Source organism: Chiloscyllium punctatum, chromosome 44 (assembly GCF_047496795.1).
Source record: "Chiloscyllium punctatum isolate Juve2018m chromosome 44, sChiPun1.3, whole genome shotgun sequence".
NCBI classification, from domain to species: domain Eukaryota; kingdom Metazoa; phylum Chordata; class Chondrichthyes; order Orectolobiformes; family Hemiscylliidae; genus Chiloscyllium; species Chiloscyllium punctatum.
The window spans coordinates 36,596,668-36,619,448 of record NC_092782.1 but is presented as its reverse complement, the minus strand read 5'-3'; the positions used below and the strand labels follow the sequence as shown (position 1 = coordinate 36,619,448).

At 38.8% G+C, this 22,781-nt stretch overlaps 1 pseudogene; it reads left to right on the top strand.

Moving 5' to 3' along the window:
- Window positions 1–22,550, top strand: part of LOC140466609 (4-hydroxybenzoate polyprenyltransferase, mitochondrial-like) — a 51,686-nt pseudogene extending 29,136 nt beyond the window's left edge.
- Window positions 22,551–22,781: the final 231 nt, after the last annotated feature.

The window sequence follows — 22,781 nt, the reverse complement described above, 5'->3', positions numbered from 1 at the left end:
TCATTGTTTCCATTTGGGCAACCTCGATTAAAAGATTAATTTTGACTAATTGAATTTAAATTGTCCAGCTGCCTCTTGACAATTGGACCAGCCCTTTCAATTGCTAGTCCCGTAATTTAACAATTTTCTTACCATGTTTCAAAACAGGATGTACTTACACAGAAAACAATAAATAACTAAGGCCAAGTTCATAATATTATTTAACGCAATATATAATATTGTTATACAGAACTCACTTTAAATGAAAATTGCAATGGTGTAAAAAGTTTGGAAAGCATTATAGATCTGAAAACCAATATCAGGAGTGCACTGGTTGCCCATGTATGTTACATTTGTCAACAGTTGCTGACTTAAGGTTCTGTAATGATGACTTTCAACTGCTCTTAATACTGTTTGCTTTGAAATGTGTAGCATCATACTTCATAGCATATCGCATAACCTCTGAATAAGTATTCCAGTTTTATGAATGAATTTCATGTTTTAGAAGTTTGCTTCAAGTTATTCTTGAAACATTCCCTCAGACTCCCTAATGTCCCTTTTCCTGTTATTCACAGACTTTGGGAAGTCATTTGTCTGACATGCAAGTCACGCCCACTGCATCTGTAGCCAACATAAGTGACCTTGAAGTAATAACTTTACAGGTGATTTTTTTAGTGGTTCTCACTCAGTCTTGCAACTTCCTTTCAATGAGGGATGAGGTACGTTTTGGTAAATATGTTTAGCTGCTTTATGTTCTAGTGACAAGCTATCTAATTTGTGGAGATAAATAACAAGAGTTAGCAAGTACACGTGTATCACACACTCCTAGCATTGTTTTACATTCAGATTGCGTTGGTCCAAAACTGGTAGTATGAGAGGCTGTATGCAAACAATTAACAGACTGTACAAGGCTCTACAGGGCTTCCTGGAAAAAGTGGCTTTCGTCATTTCTGATTCATTTATCACTCTTTCTCCCCAGTTAGGACTGTGCCTTCACATCATTTATGCAACTGAAGCTACGTCATTCTGCCTATTTATAACCACGTTTGGATTTTAACCAGGGTCTTCCCTGCTCACAGGCTGCTTTCTCAATTTCAATTATTTTCTGAACAAATTAGAGTAAATTTTCAACTAGCAGCCTGTGTATAAAACCAGCCATGTTGAGCAGCTGCCCTTCCTATGAAGGACATGATGTTTTATTTCCAATGATGTGTACCTCTCATTTTATGCATAGGCAGGAAGCTGGAAGGTTACCACAGTAACATTTGACTATTTTTCTTATATCCATTTACTGGGTGTTCAAGTTACTTTTATATTCAGTACACTAGATTACAAGAGGAGGAAATTAGCTCATTGCTAAAAGCAAACTACACCACAAAGAATCACAATCTGTGACTGCTGTTAATCAAGGTTAGCCAAATAGAAACAATAATTTGTTTTAACTATGTTTGGAGCAGATCAACCGTCACAGTAAGGCTTAGGAAATGTTTTTGTAATATCCCAATCCTGATGTCCACTATCCAAGCTCATTGCATAAATCAGTATTCAATCTCTGAAGATGATGGGTTTGTGCTAGCGTGGTCAGCTCTGTGTTAAACGTTGCCTGGTGTGGCTCAACAGTATCATTCTGGCATGGCAATTTCTGTACATTTGCTGTAGAGGAAGACATTGAATTGAGAAGGTCCACCAGTCGTTGGCAGGGCATTCAAAACTGAGCACAAATACACCAAAGTAGATTTTTTTAAGCATAGATTTAACATTACTCGCTGGCTTTTCTACACTTTATTCCTATTTATAAAAACACAAAGATCCCATGTTCTACTGTTTAAAAATAGTTGTATCATCTTGTCTTCCCATTTTTAAAGACTTGTGTATCAATATCTCTGTTCTTCTGCTCCTTTCAATGTTTAAATACGTTGTGTAGATTACCTCATTTACACTCCATTCCAGAATTAATTTAGTATCTATCTATTAATTTGATTCTTCTTAGCGCAATCTCCACATTTATCTCACATACCTAATTTTTGTCAGCAACAATATTTTTATTGTTTATCATGTGTCCTGTAAATTATTTACATATATATTAAAAAGTGGTAAGACTAAACTCAAGGCATACCAATTTTCCAGTCCAAAATATATCCATTGACCACTGTTATGCTTTCTGTCCTTTTCTATCCTATTTTGTTGCCACATACCTTAGTTCTATATCTGGCACCCTATCGAAACACCTTTTCAAATTCTGTATCTGCAGTATCCTCTGTTCTTCTTCAAGATATCATATTCATCATGAAGTCTTTGACACAAGTAAATGGATATAAGCCATTGACACATAACATTGTGAATAAAACTCTCATAGACTTATAAACTCCTTCTTTATACACACACATGGAAAATAGATTATTAACTGTGGTGGAAAAAACTGGAAGGTTAGTTCAGTGGTCTATGCTCCCAGTTTTGATATTTGGATGATCCAAATCGAACAGCCTCGAACTTGGTGCTCAGTTTCAGTTTCTCTGGAAGCTTCCACTGGCTTGTAATAAAGTATAGACCATTGATTCACTTAAAAAATGTCTCTGATTTATCAAATCAAAACTTGCAGCTCACAGCAGTTATTGCTTAAAAGATAATTGGTTTGCTTCAAGTTTAAATTAAGCTTTTTACTGCAGAAAACAGGCAGCTTCTGCCGGGGAGCATAACCCTTTTGTGTCTTTCTCTCTCTGTGTGTCTATGTCTCTGTAAGTTGTTTCCAATTCCCAATTGCTCAGTTAGCTGTAAATCAAACAGCTTCACTTCTAAACATTGCAAGAGCCCTTAGCCACAAAAAAAAACAAAATTCACAATGGGTATCAAATTCCTTGCTGTTAAATTGTGTAGCCATCCTGATAAATCCTTGTTTTTCAAACAGATTTTTCTCCTTGCAGCTCACCATTTTTAAAGACACAAAAATAAAAAAGATGTAATTCTTTCAATATCTAAAACATAATTGAAACATTCATATATCATAGATAATTGAAAAATTCAATATCATAAAAGCTATGATATTTCCTCCCTGATGATCTCTCAACATTTTAGGATGCTTGCAAGCAAGAACCAGAGTTTATTTTCCACTTTCAGTTTCACCAGTTTTCCAGATCAGTTCAGTTGTCTTGTCTTTATCTCTTTCTCTTGCACCTCTCTAGTCTTCTGTGAAAACCAATGTCTTTGCCATTCCTTCATTTTCCAATAGAGGAACTTTTTCTTTTCATCTCTAAATGAATTTACTTTCTCTAACTAATCTCTACTGCTTTGTTTACCTCTATCTGTAACTCTAGTTTCATTTATGTCACTATGCCTTACCTAACTTTTATAACCATTTTTTGCTTCCACTGTACATTTTCTATACTTGAATTGATCCTTGTTTGTACTATTTCTCCTATTTTGACATGACGTAAGAAGAGAGTTTTAAAACACACAGCACAATGAATACAGCAGAAACAGAATTGTATATTTTGCAGAATGTGCTTCTGTCAACAGTTGTAATCTAAGCACATATTTTTGTAATTTTAATTCATGTAAGCTTTACTCAGCAGTAGATAATATCCAACATAAATATTTCACAGTGACTCAAATGAAAAGAGTCACTTTATATTTCAAATATTCAGTCACTCATATAATTCTCAGGACAGGTGACTGTTTAAAATGTAACACAATCACTAATAAAATATTCATCTTTGGAAGTACTCTAGCTTTTAAATGTATGTTTAGTGCATATTATGACTATTTGTAACTTGTGTGGAATCTCTTTCCTTCAGATCCATTCTCCTTTTTTGTATTGTATATCTGTACTCTTTCCTTGTGTGAGCCATTTGGTTGCTGTTATTACTAAATATACAAATATATGATAAATATTATTGATTATTCTGCTTTTTGCTCATGCTACATATTATACTAATTGTATGTAAAAGTAAAGATGAATACAACTCCTTATTTCCCTGTTTTGTAGTTTGCTTCACAGGCACCAAATTAGTGAATGAAGGTAAACATAACCACATTTTGTATTACATAAGAAAGATAAAATATTATCAAATATTTAGCAGAATGTCTGACCATTATTCTTGTACCCTTTAATGACCATATTACATGACAAGGGAGCTCACATCCTGTACATCCTTAAAAATGGGAAGGCGTCCAAGGGAAACAATTCAGACAGTGTCCAAACAATGTTAAGCCAATATTCACAACTTCCTTATTGTCAACTAACACTCCATTGGATCCACTCAAAGCAGCACAAAATAGAATACACACCCCTTTAAGCAGCGAATCCATTTTTTATTTCTCTGACCTTTGTCCTTCAACATTGATTGTTTGGAGAAAATGTAAATAAAGAATAATGTATTAAAGAAATAAGACAATTGCTTCAGGTAATATCAATACTTGCTGAATGCAAATCAGAGCTGGTTATTATAACATAAGAACTAAGAGCAAGAGTAGACCGATCAGCCCCTCAAACTTGTCTCACATTTAAAAGGATCATGATTGATCTACATCAGTCCTAACTGCACATTCACACCAGCTCAGCCATAACATCAACTTGCTAATATTTCAGAAGTCTTCTTCCCTCCACTTTAAATACTTACAGATTACTGCACCACTCTTCGCAGTAGGGAATTCCAGACATTGATTACCCTCTGGGAGAAGGAATTTCTTTGCAATTCAGTTTTAAATTAGTGTCCCCTTATAATGTCCTCCACTCTGAAGGTTAATGCAAAAGATTGATTTATTAAATATAAAAATGCTCTTAACATCGAAGACTACCTGCCTCAACATTTGAAATAACAGAATTAATATATTCATTTGATATATTTTAACTCACTGCTAACTTGCAATATATTTCCAATTCCATTTTTTTGTTGATTGTGTAGTAAAGCTGCTTTCCAACTCCATTTGGGACTATCAAAGTTGAACTCAGGCTTCATCTTATAAGCAGATGTGAGGAAGATAAAGGTGCCACTGTATTTAACCAGTGAGTCAATTTGAAAGCCTCAACCCTCTTGCATGAAGGCACTGAGATCAGATATGTGTTTGCTGTGAGAGCAAGGTGAGAGAAAACAAGTAAAATGAGAGGGAATTGAAGATTATCATGAGACTAAGACCATCCTCTGAAAGTAATAAGATATAATTTGCATGTCAGTCTATATCCCTTTTCTTTGTAAAAACTCAACAGATTACAATATCAGTGCAAGGTAAAAACGGAGACTATCACCAAGACAGAACATAGGGTTTAATGTATAATGATGTTTGAATTTATATATAATCTTCCACGGTAACATAGTTGAAAGTCTGTGAGAAATGAAGTATTCCTCTGTGAAAATCACAAGTTAGTGATGCCTAGAATCTGAAAATAGTCTCAGCTTCTGTTGCCCACCCTTTGAACCAACATAAGCCTGAAAGTTTCTATTGACTGTGTAAAACATATCAGCAAAAAACTGCTTTTCACATTCAGCCCAAGCACAATCATTCGATAAATCTAAGGGTTGGAAGCAGGCTGGACTACGGTGTATACCTGTTCTTTGCCATGTGACAAAGTGTTGGCATAATGCTATGGCAACCATCTGTCTAGATTTTGCAATAATATTTATGGCTATGCATGGATTGCTACAATTTGTATGATAGGGCATAGTTTAAACAATTTTATAGCCCTAACAAAATAACAAGATAGAAGGGATGTCACATGAACACATGCCCATTACTATTGCCAACGATCAACTTTATCTTCATATTAACCTCAAGCTAAAAGAGAAATAATGTGGGAAGTATGTCTCCATTAATATGACACTTTCTATGATTTCATGATATCTCAATGAGTTTTAGGGTAAATTAAGTAGCTTATTTTAATCCATTCATTGTTGTGGTCAACACTGGCTAGGCTAATATTTATTACCCATCCCTAACTGCCCTAGAGATAGTGGTGCTAGGCTGTTTCATTGAATTACAGCAATCCTTATTAAGGCATTGGTATGCCCACAAAATTGCTAGGAAGAAAGCTCCTGGCTTTTGACCTGGCAACAGTGAAAGGAACAGCAATATGGTTCCAAGTCAGGATGGTGTGTAACCCAAAGGGAACTTGCAGGTGGCAGTGTTCATAAGTATCTGCTGCCTTTATCCTTCTAGGTGGTAGAAGTCATGGGTTTGGAAGTTGCTATCACTGGAGCCTTGGTAGATCGCTGCAGTGTATCTTGTCGATGGTATGTCCTGCTACCACTTTGATAAGGGAGTGAATGTTAAATGTGCTGCTTGAGGTGTCAATCAACACTTTGCTTTGTCCTGGATGGTGTTGAGCTTCTTGAGTGTTGTTGATGCTGCACTCATTCATGCAAATGGAGTGTATTAAATCACGTTCTAGACACATGCTTGTCTGTGTTTGACAGGCATTTGGGAGTGAGGAAATGATTACTCACTGAAGAATTCCCACCCTCTGACATGCTCTTATAATCATAGTATTTATATGGCTAATCCAGTTCAGTTTCTGGTCAATAGTAACCCCTGGGATGTTGATAGTAGGGGTTTCAGTGATGATGGTGATGCTTTAAAGTGTAGTGATTGTTGCAATGTTTGAAAAATTACATGTTACAATATGCTTTTAGCTGACTATTTTTGAATCTCTGAAGTTTACTTCCTAAATCTCTCTGACTAATCTCCCCCTTTAACACCTCTTAAAGCTACCTCTTTGATTAAGCTTTCGGTCTGTATCTCTGTATCTTCTCATGTGGCTGGGTGTCAAATTATGATTGATAATGCTTCTGGGAAGCACTTTGGCGTGTTTTGCTACATTAAAGATGGTACATAAATACGATTTTACATTGATGCTATTCTAAAAATGCTGCCCTTTTAACCTAGCTTTGACTTATCCTTGGAGTAATACTGCCAGCAATCACTATAGACACACTCGATGAAAATAGTTACTGAGGCTGAAACTTTAGCTGCCAGATGTAAATTGGCTGGATAAAAGGAAGGGGCCTTCACACCAGATATGTCTTCATTAACACTTTCTGTGCGTTCCTGGGAACAACAGCCATTCAAGTTTCACATGGTAACTCTCAGCTGGGATTTCCTTTTATTAGTTCCTTTGCATATTACTGATTCTGTTGCAGAAATTTGAACTTGTCAACATTTGTCAAAATTTGGAAGTAAGTATGTACAGGAAATGTGTTTTCAACTTTTGCTGATGAGAATGTTATGGTAAAAAAACAGACATTAATTGTCAGTGATTAGAAGCTCATTGTTAACTACTAATAAATAAATTAGCAAGTTTACTTTTGCAACTGCTTGGGAAGACATGTCTGCCAAGAATTGCTCTTCTGCGTTCTCAAGACGTTTAGTGTTTAAGCACTTATCAGACAATTGAATGATTGAAACCGTGCAGTGCAGTGGAGCTGATAACTAGCAACAAATTCCAGGAGCAAAAGTACTTATCATATTCCAATTTACATTCATTGGTACTGAATAGCTTTTAGTCGTGGAGTCAGGGACAGACGTATTGGGCAGAATCTTCTGCTTCTGCTGGATGTGTATTTAAGAGGCAGGAAGGGCATTTAATTAGGCTCAGTGGTGACAATCATAAACTTGCTGTCTTCTTACCTCCTCCTGAAGTAAGTCCTCAGCAAGAAATTTCATGTCCGGCATTCCTGCCCCACTGCCAACTGAGGGCCATTTAAACAGCTGGCCTATTTCTGCTGGGACAAATCAGATGGTTCAGACAGGCTGCTGCCCTTGGCAAAGGAGAGCAGACTCCCTGATCGAGGAACTAGATGTTGGACAGGAGATTGTTCCCCAATGGAAGCCATTGTGGTGTTTCACATGGTGAATCCCTGTAAAGTCATTTCCTAGTTCATACCACTTCCACAAACCAGTGCGAAAAAAAAGAATTATATATCTGCACGGTCAGAGACTAAAGCCAGATCCTGACCCTAGGTATCTGGGAATGTCTCTAACTAGGATATTCTTCTTCCAGGAGCATCCATAGAAATTAGCAGCAAAAATCAAAACTAGACACAGCCTGGGTTTTTCCAATCTTGTTTGATCTGTGAGGGCCACTTCTGTGACAAGATTCTGACCTCAGCATTTACCCGATCATACTCTATAGCCAAATACTGTTTGGCATAGGGCACCATTTACATTTGTCTTGTTGACACAAGGTGAATGCAACAATTCCATCATTACTGGAAGCTTCAGCTCAACACCTTGCCTTTGCCTTCCTGTCCTTGCAACAATCACTCCACCAAAACATATCTGCACCAATTTATGAAGACCTTTGCCCTGGGAGAAACCATTTGGGCTGGACCTCACTTACCATTCCATGATGACCTGTTCAATCCACCCACTGCCCGTCATATACTTTGACGTCACATATGGAGCAACAACTGTGAGAAAGATCTCCTAGCAACCGTCCTCTGACTCAAGGAATGGGAAACAGGGGAAGTCACTAACAAACGCCGTCTGTTGAATGATAGGCTTCAATCCATCACAAAGAGAGTGATGCTTGCTAAATAGATTTAGGACAAACCAGGATCCTCCACCACTGAGGCCTCAATAAAATCCCTTATGAACTTGTGGAGAGATGTAAACATGCAGCACATTACTGGGGAGTATCCACTCTAAATGGAGAACTCAACTTCAACTCACCAGATGCGGAGGTTGTGCGTCTGGCTTTGGGGGGGGTTGCATTTGTTAGACAATAAGAAGAATAAGGAAGTGACAGAAGTATTGGTAACCAGAGGACACAGATTTAAAGCCATTGAAAAATCAGTCAGAAATGGCATGAGGAAAATATAATTTGCACAATAAGCTCGTGCCATCTGCTAATGTTGGTGGAACCAAATTCAACAGCTTCAACAAAGGAATTGGATAAATAATTCAAAGGCACAAAATTACAGGGCTGTACAGGGGAGTGGAGCTAGTTGGGTAGCCAGTACAATGGGGTGTATGGCCTTTTTCAATGTTGAATCATTCCAATGATAATAATCATAAACAGCCAGAAAACAGGGCTGCAGACTCAGGAGTGCATTGCTCCTGCCCAGCACTGGGGTGGGCATGAAAGAGACGTATGACGCACAATGGCAGCAGTGTATCCTCTCTGAAAGGTACACTGCAACAATTCACCAAACTTCCTTCAATCTCATTGTGTAAATCCATGGACCTTGAACAAGGACAAGAGCCGCAGATACATTAGAAGCCATAGAAGCAGATACGTGGAAACACCACCTCTATTTCATCTCCAAACCACACACCATCTCTCTTGGAATTATATCACTGCTTCTTCACCATCACTGAGTCAAAATACTGGAAATCCAGTATGTCCAGAAACATGGCATCCTAAATTCTCTGTAAGGACTGCAATAGTTCATGAAGACAAGTAAAACACACAACAATTTATGAAGCAGACACTGGCAACATTGCACACACATGGAACCCTCAAAGGTAACCTCTCTTAAAGGCAAGGTACTCAACCAGAAAAAATTCTTCTCTAGGGCAATTCGAGATGGGTAATAAATGCTGGTCTAGCTAGAAGCATCTATGCCTATGAATGAATGAAAATAAACTTGGCTTATGGCTTCTAATGCAGAGCAATAAAATGCTCCTTGTTTTCTGCAAAAAGAAATTTGAACTGATTTTCATTTGCATTCTGTCTCACATATCAACTGCTCTATGAGGTGTAGGAAACAATCCAATTCATGACTATAAATCAAATCTTCAAATTATTTTATGCTTTGAGGAACAGGGTTCAAAGAATAAATGTATGATAACTTCTACATGGAATTTGTTTTGTATGCTTAAGGCATACTTGTTTTTTTCTACAGAGCTGAACAGCGCCATCATGTGGAATTAGAGTCCATTAGCAGGTTTTAGGAAGCACAGTCTGACCAGTGATACTGGGCTGAATCTTACTTTCTTTGACTAAATCCAAGTAACACGGAGTTTTTGGTAGATTTCTCATCACGCATCTTTCTCACCATAATTTACCAAACTCACCTCATTAATTACTTACTCCACTCACACATCCAAATTCCACCTCAGCTTACCACATGCCGAGTATGGAACAGTTTGACATTTAGCAGATATCCCAGAATTCACTGCCTTCCCTTGAGCTGCACCATCTTTAAGAGGCTCTTATGCACTTGAACAAATATGGTTGGACAGAACTCTCCTGCACTGTTCCTGGCATTTGCCCCAAACATGGCAGTGTAGGGAAAATTGGCACCCCGCTTTTCAGGCATAGATCTGGAGATCCAAGTGGATGGGATGGTGTATTCGGGGCTTCCTCTTTCCTGGGATCAGCAGAGAAGGCCATGATACCAGTCCATGGCAACCTGCTCTGAGGTTGCCACCTGGATCAGTCGCAATAACTGTGAATGGTCGTTTCTAATCTGTTAGCTTAAATGCCCCAGATAGCTCAGATTGTCTCTATCTCTGCTACTGTACTCTCCTCCTCCCAAGGAGCATGCACTACCACACTCACTTCTACCTGCAACATCTTCCCCACTCTTAACCCCACCAGTGCATATTCTGTGCTATCTGTTCACTCATCTGGGACCTCACCACCTGCACCAACAATAATAACTTTGTCATCCAGTTTTTCTTCCATAATATCTTTGTTTTTCCCACACTAAAACAGCCCACACTAGGGCAGAAACAGTCAAGATGGGTGATGTATGTATGTCCATTATACAGCTTGCCACTCCTGTTGAGGAGATTTTCCTGACTGTGATCATCCTTCAAATTATTTTATGCTTTGAGGAACAGGATTCAAAGAATAAATGAATGATAACTTCTACATGGAATTTGTTTTGTATGCTTAAGGCATACTTGGACTGGTATTAAGGACTGCTCTTGACTTACTATGCCAAGACACCCAGAGTGAAGGCTATTCCCTTGACTTGATTGAGGTTTACTGACCACCATGATGAGCTTCCTGGTTTTATCCAGGCTTTGGCTCTGGGATACATGACACAATAAGACAGCTGTAATATGAGCCTGGTATCTCTGGCTGAGAGGCACAGCACACAGAGGTAAGGTAAGGCAATGTGAATGCTATGAAAGTGAGCAAAGATTCCAGCAATGCAGCCTAGTCTGGTCAATGAGCTGCATGCGTGTTCCTGAGTGCATAGTGTCCTCACTGCAGCATTACAACGCTAGGTGCCAGTACAGCCCAAGGTACAGCATTAAAGGGCAGAAGCTTGGTACAAATGGAACTGAGATATGCCATGAGGGCTCTTAGAGGCTGGCATATATTGGATGCCAAGGTCCTTGTACATGGGCGACTTGTGGCTGGTGTCAATGGAGCATGTCCTGAGATGGTGATGCCTGATTTCCAGCATGGAGGTAGTTTGGAACAAGTGATGAGCTGAATCTGTTATGTGCTCACTGGTTGAAAATAGATATAAAATAGCCTGCTCCCAGTTCGTTCCACACTGTTCTGGAAAACCATCTTGTACACATTCCAGAATTGATACAGTCTTGGAGTTTTTGATGTGCGGTCACTCAAATTTTCTTTCCTTATACTCCAAAGCTCATGGGTGTGGGAGCAATCCTTATTTTAGGGGCTCCTACTTTTCACTCTCTTTCCTAGCTCTCTAAGCTCTGCTTTTAGCTTGCCATCCCTCGTTCAACTTATGTTGAACCTCTGACTGCTTACTCTCTCACATAAGAATGCCCTGCAGCCATTCAATAACATCTTTGACCTTGGCACCAAGGAGGCAGTATATTATCCTGGAATCATGCCTACAGAGAGAGATAGGCTTGATTGTCCCTTGTTTGTTGGAAAACTAGTTAGTAAGTGAGATAGACTCAGGGGACTCTTGCATGATATTCCGAGAATGTTTGGTAACCACCATCCCTCTCAGCCTGTATTCTCCTAACCTTTGTGTGACCACCTCCTTAAGTACACTGCTAATATAATTCTCAGCTTCTCAGATAGACTGCAACATTTCCATACATAACTTGATCCTTGAAACCCAGAACTCGGTTTTTTGCAGTTTTATAGAATCCCTACAGTGTGGAAACAGGCCCATCACCCCACCAGGACTACACCGACCCTCCTAAGAGTATCCTACCCAAACCCATTACTGTACATTTACCTAACCTACACTATGGGTAATTTAGCATGGCTAATTCACCTAACCTGCACATCTTTGGATTGTGGGAGCAAACTGGAGCACCCGGAGGAAACCCACGCAGACACAGGCAGAGTGTGCAAACTCTACACAGACTGTCACTTGAGGCTGGATTCAAACCCAGGTCCCTGGCACTGTGAGGCAGCAGTGCTAACCACTGAGCCACCAGGCCGCAGTTGGTGTCATTTCTTGCACATGTGATTATTTAGGGCATGTGAAGTGTTCACAACTCCTCACATGTCATAGGATGAATCTTCCACTCAGCCAAGCTGCCCTGCTATGCATCAAGCTTATGTTTGGGTGATTTGCGAGTAAATTACACATGTTTTTGGCAGATAAACAAGCAAAATACTGAGCTGTTTACTTGACTGTACTCTGATTGTAGAACATCAGAGGCAAAATACTGATGTCACCCTGATGTTCTACAACCTGGTTATTGGACCAAGTGATTGGGCCTCTTCTCACTATTTTAAACTATAAAACTCCCCCCCATCCTTCCACTGTTCCAAACTGGCAAATATGTTTAAATTCACTAATATTATAGTTAACTAATATCTCACCAACATCAAAAGCTCATCACAGAAAAGGTGCCTCCAGTGACGAATGAGGGTTGACAAGTTATACTGAGGTGATCAAAGATGCTGACAATGTTCGAATAAGGCTTTGGAAAGGAGGGGAGCAATGTCACGAGGTAGAGACATTTAGGCAGACAGTTCTCGAGTTTCGATATTGTTGCACAGGTGGAGGAATAATAGAAGAACAAAGACTGCATGCCCACAAATGAAGCTGAATTGTGGCAGACTTTGTGGATAAGGTCAAGAAATTCTGAAAGGATTTTTGGGGATTTTTTAACCTGCACATGTCGAGTTGGGATAGGCGACAGGAAAAGAAGTTTGAGATGGCCAGAATGTGTTTGGGAGAATTTTGAATCTGTGACAGTTTATATAAGGTGCAAGCAAAGAGGCAGGTAAGGAAAGCAATTGACATAGATGACCGGTTGCATTTTGGCGTCGGTTGAAGGAGAAATGTAGAATAGGAAACCAAAAAAAAGTAGTTGCTTTTCTTCAAAGAACGTGATAAGATCTTTTTTTATCCACCAGAGAAGGGATAAGTTTCACACTTCATCAAAAAGTTGACACGTCTGACATTTCTCTCAATATTACACTGAAATGTTAGCCTAATAAGTGGAGAAGAATTTTCTCTGTGATTCATCCAACCATCTGCCATCACTCCCAGATGATATTTAGTCCATACGCTGGACAAACAATATATTGGATCAGAACCCCCCATTGAAATTCACTCCACACGTGCCCAGGATCCTAAGAGGAATTTTCATTCACAATCTTCGGTCTTAGAATCAAGGAGTCATTTTAACCTAAACTGTACAATGGGAAAGTAATCAGTATTGATTACTTTGTGTTTTACTTTGTGTTGCTTTTCAAGGGGCAACCAATTTGATCCTCTCAGATTTATGCCAGAGTGTTAATCTGGAAAGTATCCACAATTACGTCACCATCTGCACCAATATGCTCAAGTTGAGGATGAAATATTGCTACATCTTTAAAATATAAAATTCCCAGATGGAATTTTTCAAGGCCTCTGTCACAGTTAAGTTTTTTTTAAGCATTGGCAAGATGCAGTGTTGCAGTAATAGTCTGTTCTAACAATTCAGTTTTCCACTATGTCAGACATTCATCCCTATGCATCCTCACATTACTTTGCTGCCTGCAGCATGGGTTACAGAATTTTCAGTGGCTAATGGCAGCAGTTCTGTTTTTCTGTTCAGTTAAGCCAAGCCATGTGAAAGAAGGTTGATAAATGAAGTGTTGACTTACTTTACCCCCTTTCTCAAGCAAATCTCCAGGGAGTTAGTCAGTTAACAACTTGAAATCCATCCCTTCTCCTCTTCATTATTTGGCTAATCTAAATTTCAGGCACAACTGAGTTTCAGGTCAATAGCAATTGCTGTGATGTGATTGACTAGCTATTGTGATAGTTAGTGCAAAGCTACAATTATTTTAAGATCAAACTGACAATAATGAAGAATCCCTGCTCTTCCTTTATTCAAGACACTTCCAACATCTGCATCAATCAGTCTGACATCTTATGGTAGAAAACATTTGTGGGTAACAGATTGCAAGCTACTCAGTGCTGAGTCAATCCACATCTGTGGTTTCCACAGAAAACGAATACTTTCTGTCTGTCAACATTGCAAGTTGCTTCATCTCAAAATGGCTCAGAAATTATTTGTACATAGATAACAACTTCATAAATCCATGGAACCTGGAATACATCTAATTAAACTAGATACTGTTATATAAAACTTGGATCAATCTAGCAATGGATCGCCCAAGTAATTCACTTTATCACATTGATGAATTACTTGAACTGTAAATCTTTAAATGCAAACTGAGTCACAATGATTCTTTTTGGCTTTACTCTTGATCATAGGACACCTTGTTCTGATCAAGCATGGATGTAGTGGATCTCTCCAAAGAATTAAGATAGGTGTTGTGATACAAAGATGGACTAATAGTAAGAATGCTGTTTATTCTTAATTAACATATTTCTCACTAAGCTATGCAACTGTTAAAAAAATATCCTTAAATTACTGGGCTACAGTATATACGCACTATATAGATTAGATTAGGTTCCCTACAGTATGGAAATAGGCCCTTCAGCCCAAGTCCACACTGATGCTCTGAAGAGTAAACCACCCACATCCATTCCCGTACCCAATATTTACCCCTGACTAACGCACCTAACACTATGAGCAATTGAGCATGGCCAATTCACCTGACCTGCATATCTTTGGACTGTGGGAGGAAACCGGAGCACCCAGAGAAAGCCCATGGAGACATGGGGGGAATGTGCAAACTCCACATGGACAGTCACTCGAGGTTGGAATTGAACGTGGGTCCCTAGCACTGTGAGGCTACAGTGCTAACCACTGAGCCACCATGCTGCCACAAATACCATATAAAGATATTCTGTTAATTTATGAAAATAAGTAAAACCAGATTCGTTCTGCAATAATAATCTGCATTTATATTATTTATTTGTTTGAAGTTATTTACTTTAAACTGGCAATCTGAAGATAGAAGATATGTTAATTTCAAACAAAATGTTCAAAGGTTCTGATTTCAAATGAGTGTCTCATAATTGTATAGTTCTTTATTGAGATACCAATATGAGTATATTTTCTTGTGATGTGTCTTGACTGAAGAGGGTAAGTGTCACTTACTAGGAGGCAGAATCATTGAGTCTGGAGAGTCTCTCAAAGCAGGCTTAAAGTCTTGGATTATTCCAAAACTGACCAATTATTTCTAAAAGTTCTGTTGGAATACTCTCTTCATCTCTGGAGTCAGTCAAATTAAACAGGTTCTGTGAATCAGTCTTTAAGGAAAAATAAATGCGATAAACATATTAAACACATTCAAACTTCAGCAGTTCGACAAAGCCAGGTGTGGAATATTCAATGTCCTGTAACAATATGAGTGAAAATAAGTATTACTTGGCTGCCAACTATTACATTTCGCACAAATAATCTTCACACGGCTGTGAATTCCCCTTAAAATGAATATTTTATGAATATGGAGAGCTGATTCACCTCAAGATGGCTCAGAAATGGTTTGTTCACATGTAATAACTTCTGTAAAGCCATGGAACATGGACAGTAAATACAGTAAGGTTATGACTCCTACATTTGTCTATCTCTCACTCTTTACATAACTATTACAAAACCTAAAATAATACCCTTTATTAGCCTGACTAGGAATGCTTGAAGATTAACAATACTGCTTTAATATTATGTGATGATTTCTATATCCTAACGTAATCTGAGGTAACCTCTTCGCTGTCCACTGCACCTCCTATTTTGCTGTCATCTGCAAACTTACTAACTATACCTCTTATGGTCATATCCAAATCATTTATATAAATGACAAAAAATAGTGCACACAGCACTGATCCTTGTGGCATTCCACTGGTCACAGGACTCCAGTCTGAAAAACAACCCTCCACCACCATCCTCTGTATCAGTTCTGTATCCAAATGGCTAGTTCTCTTTGTATTCCATGAGATCTAACTTTGCTAACCAGTCTGCCATGGGGAACCAGATCGAATGCCTTACTGAAGCCTATGTAGATCACATCTACCGCTCTGCCCTCATCAATCTTCTTTGTTACTGCTCCAAAAAACTTAATCAAGTTTGTGAGACATTATTTCCCATGCACAAAGCCATATTGACTATCCCTAATCTGTTCTTGCCTTTCCAAATACATGTACATCCTGTCCCTCAGGATTCCCTCCAATAACTTGCCCAATACTGACATCAGGCTCACTGGTCTAAAGTTCCCTGGCTTGTCCTTCCCCGTTTTCTTAAACAGTGGCATCATGTTCGTGTTCTAGCACCTCACCTGTGACTATTGATGATACAAATATCCAAGCAAGACGCCCAGCAATCACTTCCCTAACTTGCCACAGAGTTCTAGGGTACACCTGATCAGGTCCTAGGGATTTATCCAATTTTATGCATTTCAAGACATCCAGCACTTCCTTCTCTGTAATATGGACATTTTTCAAGATGTCACCATCTATTCCATACATTCTATATTCTATATTTTCCGCAGTAAATATTGATGCAAAATACTTGTTTAGTATCTCCCCCATTTTCCGCGGCTCCACACAAAAGCCGCCTTGCTGATCTTTGAGGGGCCCCATTGTCTCCCTAGTTATCCTTTTGTCCTTAATGTATTTATAAAAACCCTTTGGATTTTCCTTAGTTCTATTTGCCAAAGCTATCTCATGTTCCATTTTTGCCCTCCTGACTTCCCTCTTAAGTATACTCCTACTGTCTTTATTCTCTTCTAAGGATTCACTCAATCCCTCCTGTCTATACCTTACATATGCTTCCTTCTTTTTCTTAACCAAACTCTCAATTGCTTTAGTCATCCAGCATTCCCTATACCTACCAGCCTTCCTTTTCACTCTGACAGGAATAGACTGTCTCTGGATTCTCGTTATCTTATTTCTGAAGGCTTCCCATTTTCCAGCCGTCCCTTTACCTGCGAACATTTGCCCCCAATCAGCTTTTGATGGTTCTTGCCTAATACCGTCAAAATTGGCCTTTCTCCAATTTTGAACTTCAACTTTTAGATCTGGTCTATCTTTTTCCATCACTATTTTAAATCTAACAGAATTATGGTTGCTGGCCCCAAAGTGCTCCCCCACTGACACCTCAGTCACCTGCCCTGCCTTATTTCCCAAGAGTAGGTCAAGTTTTGCACCTTCTCTAGTATGTACATCTACATACTGAATCAGAAAATTTTCTTGTACACACTTAACACTATGGCAATCTCAGTCTATGTTTCAAAAGTTAAAATCCCCTACCATAACCACCCTATTATTTTTACAGATAACTGAGATCTCCTTACAAATTTCCCTCTGACAATTAGGGGTCTATAATACAATCCCAATAAGGTGATCATCTATTTCTTATTTCTCAGTTCCACCCAAATAACTTCCCTGGATGTATTTCCGGGAATATCCTCCCTCAGTACAGCTATAATGCTATCCCTTATCAAAAATGCCACTCCCCCTCTTCTCTTGCCTCCTTTTCTAACCTTCCTGTAGCATTTGTATCCTGGAACATTAAGCTTCTAGTCCTGTCTGTCCCTGAGCCATGTTTCTGTAATTGCTATGATATCCCAGTCCCATGTTCCTAACCATGCCCTGAGTTCATCTGCCTTCCCTGTTAGGCCCCTTGCATTGAAATAAATGCAGTTTAATTTATTAGTCCTACCTTGTTCCTGTCTGCTCTGACTGTTTGAATCACTTCTGTTCTCAACTGTACCAGTCTCAGATTGATCTCTTTCCTCACTATTTCCCTGTATCTGTGACTTTACCCCCTTCCTATAACTGCCATCCATCACATAGCATTGCTGTTGCAAATTCCTCATTGCCTCTAACTGTCTCTCCAACCGATCCATTCGATCTGATAGTATTTGCAAGCAACAGTATTTATTGCAAGTATAATCCACAGTAACCCGTAAACTCTCCTTAAACTCCCACATCTGATAAGAAATACATATCACTCTAGTGAAGACCACTTTTGCTCCTTCACAATCTACAGACCCAGAAAATAACACTGTCTTATTCCTCTACAAAACACTGCTCCAGGTCAAATTAATACTTATGGTTTATATTTTAAGTTTAGTCAAATGGCATATCTCAAAAAAACATTTAATCAAGAAAGAATCCACTCTAATCACTACTGCAGACTTTCTGTCGGCCACACGTAAAACTATTCACTTATCTGACTCTGTGCTGTGAACTTCGCATAAACAGTTCCTCCAATATCAGTTGTGAATTTCACTGGTTGTTAATTTTCCCAGACACACTCTGATGTCTAGCAATACATGAATTCAACAGCAAAGGCAGTAACTGTGCAGGATCGCTGTGGTGTCAATTTCTTTTTCTTTCTCTCTCTCTCTCTCTCTCTCTCTCTCTCTTCCGCCCCCGCCTGCACTGACCTCACCATGTGCTTCCTTTGTCTGCACCTCTCCCTTTTTAAAACTGCTGTTGTTTTGACTTTTTTTTTCCCAAAGTTCCAAAACAATGCAACAGCATATAAAACAGTAATTGCTGCTCCTGGAATTCGAGGAAATCACCTCCGGTACTTAAAAGGCCTCAAAGAAGGAGCAGTTGTAATAGCCAGAAATTTTTCCCGTCCTCCATCTTGAATTACCCAGAATCCTCCAAAAGAAAAACAAAAACTGAGTACATTTAGCCTTTATGTTCAACTTCTATTTTATTTTCATATTTCATTTATATTTTGATTCCAGGATTCTATACATTAAAAAGGTATTAGAAATTCTATCTGCTTTTAACACTATGCATAATTGTAAGATTTTCTTTTGTAAAAGGAAGTAACTATAATGTTACCTGGGAGAAAGTGAAGACTGCAGATACTGGAGATCAGAGTTCAGAATGTGTTGTTAGGACAGCAAGCAGGTCAGGCAGCATCCGAGGAGCAGGAGAATCGACATTTTGGGCATAATCCCTTCATCAGGAATGTCCTGATAAAGGGTTTATGCCTGAAACGTCACTTCTCCTGCTCCTCGGATGTTGCCTGACCTGCTGTGCTTTCCCAGCAACACACTCTCAGCTCTATGTAACCTGTTTGTCATTTTGCTACTTCTGACATCTGACAAGCTGCCAAGGCAATAAGCAGCTTGATTTGATTTCATTTGATTTATTACTGTGACATGTACCAAGGTACAATGAAAGGATAAAGTTTTCAAATGCATTAGAACTCACCACCCACTATTATTCATTCTGGGGTTGTTAGTACCATTGGCTCGGTCAACATTTATTGGCCACTCTTAATTGTCCTTGACACACTGGTGGTGAGACATCTTCTACTGCAGTCCATAGATGTGAAGTTGGTTGGATATACCACAAGGCTGTTAGAAAAGGGTCTCCAGGATTTTAATCCAGTGATGGAGAAGGAATGGCGATACTTTCAAGTTAGGACAGTGTGTGACTTGAATGGGAACACGCAGATGCTGGTGTCCCATAGATATGCTCCCTTTGTTCTAGGCAATAAAGATCACATTTTTGGGAAGTGCTGTTGAAGAAGTCTTGGTCACTTGTGCTGGAACTGTTTACTAGTGGTGGAGGGGGTGAGTGTTTAAGGTTGTAATGCCAGTCAAGTGGGCTCCTTTTTCTGGAAGGTATCAAGTTTATTGATTATCATTTGAGCTGCACACATTCAGGCAAGTGAAGAGTGTTCCATTACACTTCTGTCTTACACCTTATAGATGGTGAAATTTGGGGAGTTTGGAGATAAGTTACTCACCATAGACGCTCTCGTCTCCTACCTGCTCTTGTAGCCACAGCATTCATATTGGCTAGTCCAGTTCAATAGTGACATTCAAATTTCACTGGCAAAATTCCCCCTTTACTTTCATAAATTCATTGCGTTTCAGCTCAGCTAATTATTTACCTGCTATCCTTCTCCATTCTTTGTGGTACTATGGAATATTCCCTTTGTCCCAGTAAGACTGTAGGCAATGACTCCCCAAATGCAGTCACCCTTTCCTAGGACCAGCTTCAATTACAACAAGTCATCTGACCATATGAGATACTTTAGCAAAATCTAATAATTTAAGCACTTTGCCTGATTCATGAAACCTCAAATTATATTTTTCCATTTTCTAAATATAATTCCTGGATGGAACACCAAATATTTTCAAATTTATCAAAAGTTGCCAATTTTTCATAACAGTTAACTGATCCTCTTCTTTGTAAATTTCATCCATAATTTATAATAGAATGTTAAAAGTTTCATAACCATCTATCACAAAATATTTCACTCCTGATTTTAGGAGGCTACAACACCAAGGCCATTTATTGTTTCTTCGTTAGTAGCGCGTAACCTGTATCTAGAAATCTTCTTCATTCTTCCATTGGTAGTACAGTTTCTGCTCCCAGATCATCAGAGTCGAAACATACCCTGAGAATTTAGATGTGATTTTTCCCATTTTAATACGATCCTAACTTTCTTGGATTTTTATTTTCTTCGCTTCTCACCTTTACTTTTAGGCAACCATTCTCTTCTTCCATGCTCTATTCAGACAACCAGTGGCTGAAGGGAAGAACTCAGGCAGATGTTCATATGTGTGCATAAAAATGTATAGAGACACACATGTTAAGAATGCACCTTCTCAGCCAAAAGTCAAATGAATTCCCATGTGAAAAAAAAAGCAAAATTAAAATTAAATTGTGATGTTGATAGGTTGTATATGCAGGAAAATTATTGGCAAATAGAGCACATTGAGGGAAAATACAGACTTGTCCAGGTTGGTTGGAAAAATAGAAAATTAGCGTATCATAGGGATTTCAAAACTCTGTGATGTAGAGGGACAAGCCTGCTATTTGAGTCACAAAATGTTAGTTTGCAGGTACAGCAAGTAATTTGGAAGGTAAATGGAACTTTATAATTTAATATGAAGGGAATAGATATGAAGTTAAGATGCTTTATTGCAGTTATATTAGACATTATTAAGACCACATCTGAAGTCCTGCGTACTATGCTGCATAATAACTTGGGTAGTTTCCTGCCAACAACCATCCTGAGAAACAGCAGAAAATAAACCACTAGTGAGTCTTAGCTCATGGGAGAAAGTAAAAATCAGGGTTCTCCCAATTAACATAGTAATTCTGTCAAAAAGTTGATGTTCTGTGGAAGTCTCTTCCCTAGAGAACAGTGCAGATAAGTTCCTTGAATCGTTTTAAGATTGAATTAGATGCACTGTTGATTGACAAGGAAATCAAGGGCATGAAGAAATGTAGAGTTAAAATTAAATCAGATTAGCAGTGATCTTATTAAATATTGGTACAGTTTTGAGGGACCGAATGGTCTTCTTCTGCTCCTAATTTGAACGTCTGTATGTTTGCTGTAAATAAACTGCTGCATTTGGAATACAATCTGTTGGTCCCAGAATGAAACTTGGTTGGACACCAGAGATAGCAGCAGCCTATCAGCACCTGGCCTGGTCGGATCGACAGCCCTAACCCTGCAGCCTCATGTGAAACTAATGAAATGTACAAAGCCTTTGGAACCTGGTTGTCATATTTACCATGTACTGGAGTATCAGTTTAGTAACAGAAACATGTCTTCCAGATCTGCCCATGTTTGCACTTTTTGGAACAGGGGCATCTCTGATGTAAGGAGCTGGATGTACAATCAGTAATGTGGGATAAAGAACTGGAACTCGGCTTAAAGCTGCTCCAGATGTCAATCATTTACAGGCCCTCGTCTTTTTAGGCAGTCAGCTGAGTTTGCACTTGCTGTTCTCCTGTGCTTAAGTGATTACAGCATTGTGCTTGGAACTGCATCACCAGGACTAGTGGTCACTTACTCACTAACGAAAAGACTAATGTATTGGCCTCAATTCATTCCAGGTCTTGCAATCAACTGGGGAACACTCTCCTGTGAAGGGCTCCTGCGATTGGTCAGTCTGCCTACTACTTTATATTTCTGGTATCATGTCGATGTTGATATATGATACTATTTATGCACATCAGGCTAAAACAGATTATGTTCTCGTTGGAGTGAAATCAAGCACATTAAAGTTTCAAGAACAGAGCAAACAGTGGCTAATTGGATTGAGCACGGACACGCAGACAGGATTGACAGTGGTAGGACTAAACAGTGAACAGACATTACCCTACTTCACTGCTGTGGTGACTGTTGGAGCTCACTTGGCTCACCAATCATATTCATTGGATATTACTAATCCTCAAGGTTGTAGGAAGAAATGTTTGAATCACCCATTAGGATTTATACTGCCTTCTGAAATTGTATTTCGGAACATGTGGAACAGAAAGAGACAACTCAAAACTGAAAAGCTGTAGCATGGGCTGTAGTTATTAATAACTTCTAAACCAGAAATCATAATAATGCAGTAACTTTGATAAAGATATTATTGTCTATATATTCTTCCTTCATTGCTACGGAACAATTTTTTGTATTTTTCTCTTAGAGAACTAAATGATTTTAAGCACAATTTTGAATCATTTAGCTATTCATTAAAAAGACAAAATTGGTTAAAAAAGAAAACTGTCAGCCTATTCTCATTTCTGATT